Source organism: Galeopterus variegatus, unplaced genomic scaffold (assembly GCF_000696425.1).
Source record: "Galeopterus variegatus unplaced genomic scaffold, G_variegatus-3.0.2 Scaffold8349, whole genome shotgun sequence".
In the NCBI taxonomy this organism is placed as follows: Eukaryota; Metazoa; Chordata; class Mammalia; order Dermoptera; family Cynocephalidae; genus Galeopterus; species Galeopterus variegatus.
This window is the reverse complement of record NW_007734460.1, coordinates 14,636-23,834: the sequence shown is the minus strand read 5'-3', so window position 1 is coordinate 23,834 and position 9,199 is coordinate 14,636. Positions and strand designations below refer to the sequence as shown.

General features: G+C 43.5%; 1 long non-coding RNA gene across 1 annotated transcript in view; it reads left to right on the top strand.

The window, feature by feature from the left end:
• The first annotated feature begins 8,755 nt into the window (after positions 1-8,755).
• LOC103608367 overlaps positions 8,756-9,199 on the top strand; it is a 5,604-nt gene continuing 5,160 nt past the window's right edge. Inside the window, exon 1 of the long non-coding RNA XR_552045.1 lies at positions 8,756-8,829. This is a non-coding gene — a long non-coding RNA (uncharacterized LOC103608367). The remainder of the gene's footprint in view (positions 8,830-9,199) is intronic.

Sequence of the window (9,199 nt, the reverse complement as noted above, 5' to 3'; positions counted from 1 at the left end):
ATAAAATTTAAAAAGAAAAAGAAAAAAAAAACCAACAAAGACCCAAATTCTCTTTCCCTGGGATATGAGGAGAGTTTGCCAATTTGCATCCCCATAGGGTCTAAGAGCTTTTCCTTGAAAATCCACTCATGTCCCCTGCCCACCACCCTCCAGGGGAATGGAACTGAAAGGGACAACCTCAGTCACCTTCCTGTGACTCCACACTGAAAAATGGCACCAGGAAACTCTGAATCAGCTGGAAAGAGGAACATGATTTCTTTGTTTGCTCATTCCATGGATGATGGGTTTGGGGAAAGACTCAGATGGAGAGGCCCTTGCCCACTCCCATCTTGGAGATGGCTTACCCCCTGTACCCCACCCTCAGCCCCACAAGGTCTCTGAGAATCTGGTCTCACGGCGGGCCTGTCCTGGGCCATTGGTGGCATTCCTGGGGCCTGTCCCTTGCTGTTGAATCTCTGCCTCCCTGGTAAGAAATGTTTCTTTCCTCTTCCTATAGCAGGAGAGTAGGTGTCAACAGGCTAACTCCCTGCAGGCACAACTCCAGGTGAGTGGACTGTATGGCATCCCTCACATCCCCTAGAAAACTTTTCTTTCCCTCTCTCAGCACCTGTTTGGCTTTTCTCCCAAAGGCTCAGATTTGGACCACTGACATCTTAATGTCTGAAAAGGCAATTACAGAGAGCCCTGGCCAACACTCACCATGTGGTCTGGCAGAAAGCAGTTGTGAATCTGGGCACCCTTCCTCCCTCAACCCAGTGCCTTGGCAGACCTTTAGGGGAGTCCTCTGGGCTCTGCCTTGACCTCTGTCATTCCAGGGGAGTGTGAACATCTGATGAGCTGCCTGTGCTCATGTCAGCAGCAAATAAAACAGCTGCTGTGGAATCTGACTGCTGTCTGCATGGCAGAAGGAGGCTGAGTGGGTGAGCCCAGCCACCTGCCTGCATGCTTGCACCTCCACCCCCAGGAGAAAAAATGGGCTTAGAGAATTTTATAGACCTGGATGTTCACATCCCAGCTGTAAGTGATCTTAGCAGTTAACTTCTAATACTTTGTATTCCATCTACAAAATGGAGATAATAACTCCCTTCTATGGTGGTTGCGAGGATTCAATGGATTGTTAGCATGGTGCCTGGTGATGCACTCAACACAGAATCAAACAATGGTGATGAAAGTCATAACAATGGCAACATGACCCAATATCCCTGGGCCTCTGTCAGCCAGCTATAAATCAGATCTCTTTCCCTGCCCCTTCCATGCTTATTGAGTTCTTAGTAAAACCAACTGAGAGCATGAGCTTGGAAATGCCTTGAAAAAGATGTCCTGTGATTCAGGGGAAGGAAGTGTTAGTGCCAAATGGTTACTGAAGGTGTTGGTGTTAGTGTGCCCCAGCTTCACCTTCTCACTGCTAAATTCTGACGTCACCTTTCTGTATTTGCAGTCCTACCATGACTTGATAAAAGGACAAAATGCTCTCTGTCTGCACTTGAAGTACAAGTAAGAGGGGGAAGGTAGATGGCAGTTCTGGGGGACCTCAGTGTGGGTGATGTGGTGGGAGGTGGGAGGGGTACAGGTGAGCATGATGAGGTGGATGCACAGGTTTGGACATGTGCAGAGCCAAGCTCTGGACCCAGATGTGCCAGTGACTCATGTGTGGCCTCAGGCAAATGACGTCCACTCTCTGGACCAGCACTTGTGACTCTTGGTTCCTGGTGTCCCCTTCCCATGCCATGGCCCTCTGGTTGTGTATCAAAGTCAGTGCATTGATCACCAAAGTGGTCCTTTCTGTCCCTTGTTCTTTCCATTTTCCACCTCCTCTGGACATAGGAACAACTATTAGGCTCTCAAGTGTCACAAGTCCCAACTGAAGGGGAAACCTCAGGTCCTTATGATGGAGAAGGCAGCCATGCAGGTCCAGATGCAAAAGCTCAAGACATCCAAGCTCCTGACACAAGTGAGTGGCTGTGGCACAGAGTTTTGGTTTTATGGGGGTGGAGGTAGAGAGGAAGGTGGCAGCCTGTCCGTTCTGCAGCCACTCCCTCCATAGCACATGCCCCTGTCTCTGGGCAGGTGCACACTTTGAGGGAGGAGCATGGCCTGAGTCAGGTCCAGGAGACTGAGACCTGCTTGGCCAATGTAAGCAGGCAGACAGGTAAGCTGGGACTGGGGTGGCCTGGGAGCAGGTGGGTGGAAGAGATAGAGGTGTGTTCCAGCAGACAGGAAGCCTGCCAATCTAGGCCTCAGTGTCTCTGTCCACAAAGAGCGATGGAGTGCCCATTGTCAGCCACCCACACCCACAGTAGTCTTGAGTACAAGAATGTGAAGAACTCTATTTGAAAGTGGTTTGTATGATTGACCATCATCTGAGCATGAGGAATGATTAGCTAGGAAGTCAAGGTCTGGGGCAAGGACCTAAATTAGGAGCTGTGCTTTGAGAAGAGGGTTTTTTCCAACTCCAGAGGCCAGAGGCCCTTATTGTCCAATTCTTTTTTTCAGCTGCACCTCCACCACCAGAGCCTCCAGCAGGGCCCAGCAAGGAAGAACGGTGACTGCAGGTAGAGGTTGAGCAGCTGCAGAAGCAGCTGGAGAGCCTGGCAGGTCGCCTCCAGGCTCAGGTAAAGGGCAACGAGGGTCTGAGCCACCTGAACCAAGAGCAGAAGGAGTGGCTCCTGGATCTGGGGAGGGCTGCTGGGCTCTGAGGAAAGCAGCACAGGCAGGTGCTAGAGGGTACACAGTGCCACCATGCTACCACCAGCTACATGCTGTCCCAGGCCCAGGAGCTCCAGGAGCAGCTGTTTAAGCTATAGACTGGCTTCATCAGGCTGGTGTGCCACCCATCCTGCCACCCTGCCCTCCACCCTCACCCCCTGGGCCTTTGTTTGCCCACCTTTAAAATGGGGTGGTGGAGCTCCCACATGAAATGTTGCCTAGGAAACTACCCTGTGAGCCAGTGCCCTGTGCCCCCTTTGCTGTGCCATGGGTCTCAAGCTGCATTGGGTGGCCACCAATTGCTTCTCTCCATCCAGACCAATTGGAACATGGAGGTCACAAGTGCACTGCAGTTGAAGCAACATGTGAAGATGGAACTGGCTGAGAAGTTGGACCAGAAAAGAAAAAAAAAACAAAATAATAAAAAAAGAAGAAGAGGAAAACACCAAGATGAAGGAGAAAACACCCAAAAGGTGAAAAGGCCCAAAAGAAGAACAAAATACCCATAAAAGAAAGAAAACATCCAACATAGGAAGAAAACACCCAGAAGAAGAAGAAAACACTCACAAGAAGAAGACCCAAAAAAGGAAAACCCCAACAAAAAGAAGAAAACCCAAACATAAAGAAGAAAAACCTCCCAAAAGAAGACCCCAAGAGAAGAAAAACCCACCAAAAAGAAGAAAATGCCAGTAAAAGGAAGAAAGCCCCCAAAAGAAGAAAACCCCCAAAATAGGAAAACCCCAATGGAAAGAAAACCCCAATGAAAGAACAAAACAGTAACAAAAAGAAGAAATACCCCTATGCACAAAAAGAAGAAAAATCTCCAAAAAGAAGAAAAAACCTTGAAAAGAAAAAACCTTCCAGAAAAGAAGAAAACCCCCAAAAAAAGATCCCTCTCAAAAAGACAACCCTAAGAAAAAGAAAACCCCCATGAAAGAAGAAAAAACCCAAATAGAACAAAATCCCAATGAAGAGAAGAAAACACCAACAGAAAGAAGAAAAAAACCCATGAAAAGAAGAAAAAAAAACAGAAATAAAAAGATCCCACCATAAAAACAAGAAAAACCCCAAGAAAGCCCCCAAAGAAGAAACCCTCCCAAAAGAAAACCCCAACAAAAAGAAGAAAAGCCCCCAGAAAAGAAGAAAACTCCAATAAAAAAAAATTCCAGGGCCGACCCCATGGCTCACTCGGGAGAGTGTGGCGCTGAGAGTGCAGCCGCTCTCCCGCCATGGGTTTGGATCCTATATAGGGATGGCCGGTGTGCTCACTGGCTAAGTGTGGTGCAGGCAACACCAAGCCAAGGGTTGCGATCCCCTTACCGGTCACAAAAAAGAAAAAGAAAAAAAAATTCCAACAGAAAGAAAACCCCAAGAAAAAGAAAACACCCCAAAAGAAGAAAACCCCAACAAAAAGAACAAACCTGAAATAAAGAAAACCAAAAACTCCCCAAGAAGAAAACTCCTGCAAATACAAGAAACCCCCCAAAAAAGAACCACTTCAAAAAAGTAGAAATTCCCCCAGAAAAGAAACACCCAATGAAAAGAATAAAACCATTAAGAACCAAAGAAAAAGGAGAAAACAAAGAAAAAGAGGACAGAAAAATACAAAAAACAGAAAAATGCAGAAAAAATACAACAAAGAAGAAAGATTTTTTTTAAAAGTGAGAGAGAGAAAATAAACAAGAAAAAAGAAAGAAAAAACCATAAAAGAAAAACCAAAAATAAAACAAGAAAAAACAACAACAAAGAAAAGAAAGCAGCAGGATGCCCTTACCAGTAGTCCATCCTCAAGTGCCCATAGGAGAAGACCAGTACAATTGGCCCCTTGGGCAGGCTAGGCCAGGGGGCCCTAGGGCCAGGGCAGGCCAAGGAACCACTTAGGGCAATCCTACCAGGCCAGGGCTGCTCTAACTGGCTTGGATTAAAAATGGTGGACAGGGGTGTAGTTCTGAGGGCTTTAAAAGAGGGGCACATGAGAGTCTCTCTCTCTCTCTGCTTCCACCATCTTGCAAAGTGAAACCTCTGGGTCACTGTTGCCACCACCAGATGGACTTTGAACTTCCTAGCCTCAAAAACTGTAAGCAATAATGACCAACTGATACTTCCCCAGTTTCTCTGTCCCCCACGTGAGCCAAGTGATATCATCAGTCACTGCTGAGAATTAACAAAAACCCTGCCCTAGAAGTCCCCCTCTCTGAAATTCCAATTCATGTAATTCTTGTTTCTACAACTCCATGATGCCCTCTGGTTTACACAGTACATGCTTTGCTTTTTTGTTCAATTAGACATCAGTCCTGAAGCTCTTTTCATTACCAATAGGTGGTTTCCTTAATTTTTATAAAAGTTAATAACATATGTTTATGTAACCAGTTATCTCTAAACAGACACTAGCTGGTTCTCAATCTTTTGCTACCCAAACCTGTGCAAATGAATACAGAGATAAATTGAATGGGCCTGGTACAAAAGGCTTGAGAACTTGTTCCAAACTAAGACTGATAGCAAAACAGGGTAGGTAGTCAGATAATACAGTAAAATAAATATTTTTTTACTTCTATTTATTTATTTTTTATTGAATCATAATTGATTATCCATAGTTTGGGGATTCAATGTTGATATATATTGACTAAATCAATATTACTATTATGTATATTGTTAGAAATTGTACTTATTCTTTATGCCTCTTGTCCAATCTCTCCCTAGCGCCCTCTCCATCCCCCCTCCAACCACTGATAACCCAAGACTTCTTCTCTCCTTCTGAAAGAGTAATGGTTACTCTGTTGATTTGTTGCTTAAATGATCTGTCCAATGCTGAAAGATATGTTCAGGTCCCCCAATATGATCATAGAGAAGATGCTTCTTTGTCACTCTGGAATGGGCTTTGCGGGGAGTGACCTCCTCTTCTTTTCTTTGTCTCTGCTCTTGATTCTCCTTGTGTCAATGCACTCCAGTGGCTGGCGGACCATCCACGTAGTGGTTGTGATGTCTATCCGCTTTTGCGGCAGCCGTGGTTAATGTAGTGGCTGTGGTGGTATGGTGGTGAAGTTTTTGGCATGCTCCTTGGTGCTGGAAGTTTGCCTGGCTGTGGGTGGTGGGTCCAGTCCCTGGCTCCAAGCCCCAGGACCTTGGGTGGGGCCCTGAGGTGCTGGCATGGTGCTGGTTGTGGGCAGGGGATCCGGTCCCTTGGTTGATGCTGTGGGTCACCTGCTCAATGCCCTAGGATCCTGGGCAAGGCCCAAATAATAACATATGTTTATGTAACCAGTTATCTCTAAACAGACACTAGCTGGTTCTCAATCTTTTGCTACCCAAACCTGTGCAAATGAATACAGAGATAAATTGAATGGGCCTGGTACAAAAGGCTTGAGAACTTGTTCCAAACTAAGACTGATAGCAAAACAGGGTAGGTAGTCAGATAATACAGTAAAATAAATATTTTTAAATGGTACATTTTTTCACATGTAAATAGTTCTTTAAAAATTTTTAGTGAGTTATATCACACTTAGAAAAGTTTACATAGAACATTTTAAGTTTAAACATTAATCTCATATAAACCCTGCAGACTGGACACACACTGATGAATAGAGTGGGCAGATATTAGGCTCCCAATGTGTCCATCCTGATCTCATTTCCCTCCTATCCCCAGATGTGAGCACTGTCAGAAATTTTATATTCTTTCTGTCTTTACCATCTATTATGTATCATTAAGAAGTGTTGTGTTTAACTTTGCCTCTCTTAGCCTTTCCATGAAAGGATATTAATAGAATTACCCTGAACATGGTCATTGTTGGTTTTTCTGCCTCAGTCTGTTTCACACATGCTGGTGTTTGAGACTGTAGGTCATCCAACTTACCCCTCCATTCCAATGCTTATAATGTTTGGGATATTTCAAGGTTTTTTTTGTTCTTGTGAAATTGCTGCTCCTATAATTGATGTTTGTTTCCTAATGCCCACATATAACAAATTCTCAGCCTATTGGAGAGAAATTACTTGGTTGTAGTTTATGTGTAATTTCAAACTTGTAGGAAATGCCGATGAGTGTGTGAATAGACCCCCCATCTCTGCATGTGATAATTTATTCCATGAAATTGACAACATTGGAATTGCCTCCTTTATTCATTTTTGTCTATCAGTGTACATGCAATAGAGCTTCTTATGATTTTTATATTGCTTTTTATTAATTACCAATGAGAATGAGCATTTTCCACATATGGTCTTTTATCTCCTACAAAGTATCAGTTATTTTCTTTTAATTCATTTGTATGTTTATTGGTTTCTTATGATTTCTTTATATACTCTGGACACTAATCTTTTTTTATTTGTAAGTACCATGGACACTAATCTTTTTTTCTTTATATACTCTGGACACTAATCTTTTTTTATTTGTAAGTACCACAAATATTTTCTCCCTGATAGTGATTTATCTTTGCACCACCTTTATTCTACATTTTAACAAGCTATTAATTTAAATAGAATTGAATTTCTCAATCTTTTACTTTGTAGCCTTCTGCTTTTCTTATACAAGAAAACTCTCTCTATTCTGAAGTGTCAAAGGACAAAATTAAATAATTAACAAATTTAGTTAAAGATCTCATTGTGACTCTACAATCAGGCAACAGGTCATTCCATGAAAAACAATAAGTTCCAATGAGCCAAGCAGAGGAAGTTGGTTTTATGAACAGAAAAAACTGAAGAAAGCAGAAACAAAGAACAAAAGACAGACTGGTCATTTCAAAGTTACTTTCACTGTAAGGTGGGGATGGGGACAGAATAATAGAAAAATAACTGATGATTTAACATCAGGTTAATTCTGGCTATCCTTTTTGTGTAGTAATTACAGCAGAGGGAACTTCATTCTTATACCTGTTGAAGATTAAACTGACCCATTTGGTAAATTGGCAGTTCCTTCTCTGTCCTGATTTCTCAGGAGGTCAGACCACAACTTGGTTTAGATTTGCTGACATGGAACTTAGTAGGGGGTGACTCCATTTTGATTTTTAGGCTGGTCTTTTGGAACCTAGTGCAGGAACCTCATTTGAAATAATGGCCTCATTATTTTTTTCAGCAGAAGTTATTAAAACACTTGCTGCAACTTCTAAGAGTGTTTTAGTTTCTCCTTCACATGTAAACCTTCAATAAGTTAATTATTGTACATGGAGTGGATAGGAGGAAATTCATTATTCCACTGTAGATAACCAGTTCTCACTGTCCCATGTGTTAATGTGTCTATCACTTCTACCACTTTGCAGCAATGCCTAATCTGTCATCATCATTGTGAAATATGAGGATATTTGTGTTTTATAACATGGAGACATTTTTATCCCTGAAATGAGCTCCACTCCTTGATAGGTATCTAATATGCTGTGAATATTTTGTCTATTCTGTTCACTGCAGACCTAGAACATGACCTGTTACACAGGAGAACACCACAAAATACTTACTTGACATCCAGCCTCGAGAAACACACATATACTGGATTCACACACAAATCTCATGATAGGCCCACTTCCATTTCAACCTCAGAGAATGAACTTGTTATAAAAATTGTGACTCTAACCCATATTATTGCCTATGTAGCTTTAGCCTGCACAAATTGTAACAGAGAAATATGAACTTTAACCTAACCTACACAAATTATTCCTGTAAGCACTTACTAACAAGGAAAACATATCTAAAGGTATTTTAAGTAAAGCAGCTTTTTAGAGGCCAAAGCAGAACTACACACACATTCCAGGGGCCAGCCGGTCTCAGCCCTCTTATCTTCAGGACACCTGGCAGAGCCCAAGTGATAAAAAAAAAAAAAATTGAACAGTCCCTTATCGGGGGGTGGGGCTAGCCTGTTAAGCCTGACCATGAAAAAAAGTCTTTGTCCAAAGAAAGTGTATAAAAACTCTCATGTCAAGGAGTTAGGGGCCGCTTATAAAAAAGGCAACCCAGCATATGCTGAATAAACACCTCTTGCTTAAATTGCAACAATCTCTTGTCTTGTGGTCTCTGTGAGGCGAGTCACTTCGGCGTGTAGGATTTGTGCCCAGGGCACGAATCTTACAGCTGGGGGCTCGTCCGGGATTTGACTCGCTCTCCCTGGGACCAGAAACTAGAGAACAGAGGATTGCTCTAGAGCAGGTACCGCGGTTGTCTCTGTCTGTCTGCATCTGTCTTTGAGTTTTCTCTGTTGTTTTGGGTTTCTTGGTGGCTCCAGGATGGAAACACTGATCTGGTTTTGGATTCTCTGAGGCTCCGAGGCGGAGCCATCTGTCTGTAGTGGTCATAGTGGCAGGTAGGCGTACCAGCACGCCGCAGCCATAGGAGTCCTGGAGGACGCTCCAGACTCCTCTGTAGGAGACGAACAGGTTCGGATCCACGGGAGATCTCTAGGAAGGAGACCCCTCCCGAGTTCTCTGATAATCTGGTCGTAGCTCTCCTGGCAGGAGTGCATCGGTGTTTTTGTCTGGCTGTGTGGCCAGTCTTACATGTGTGTGTGGAACTGATGGGG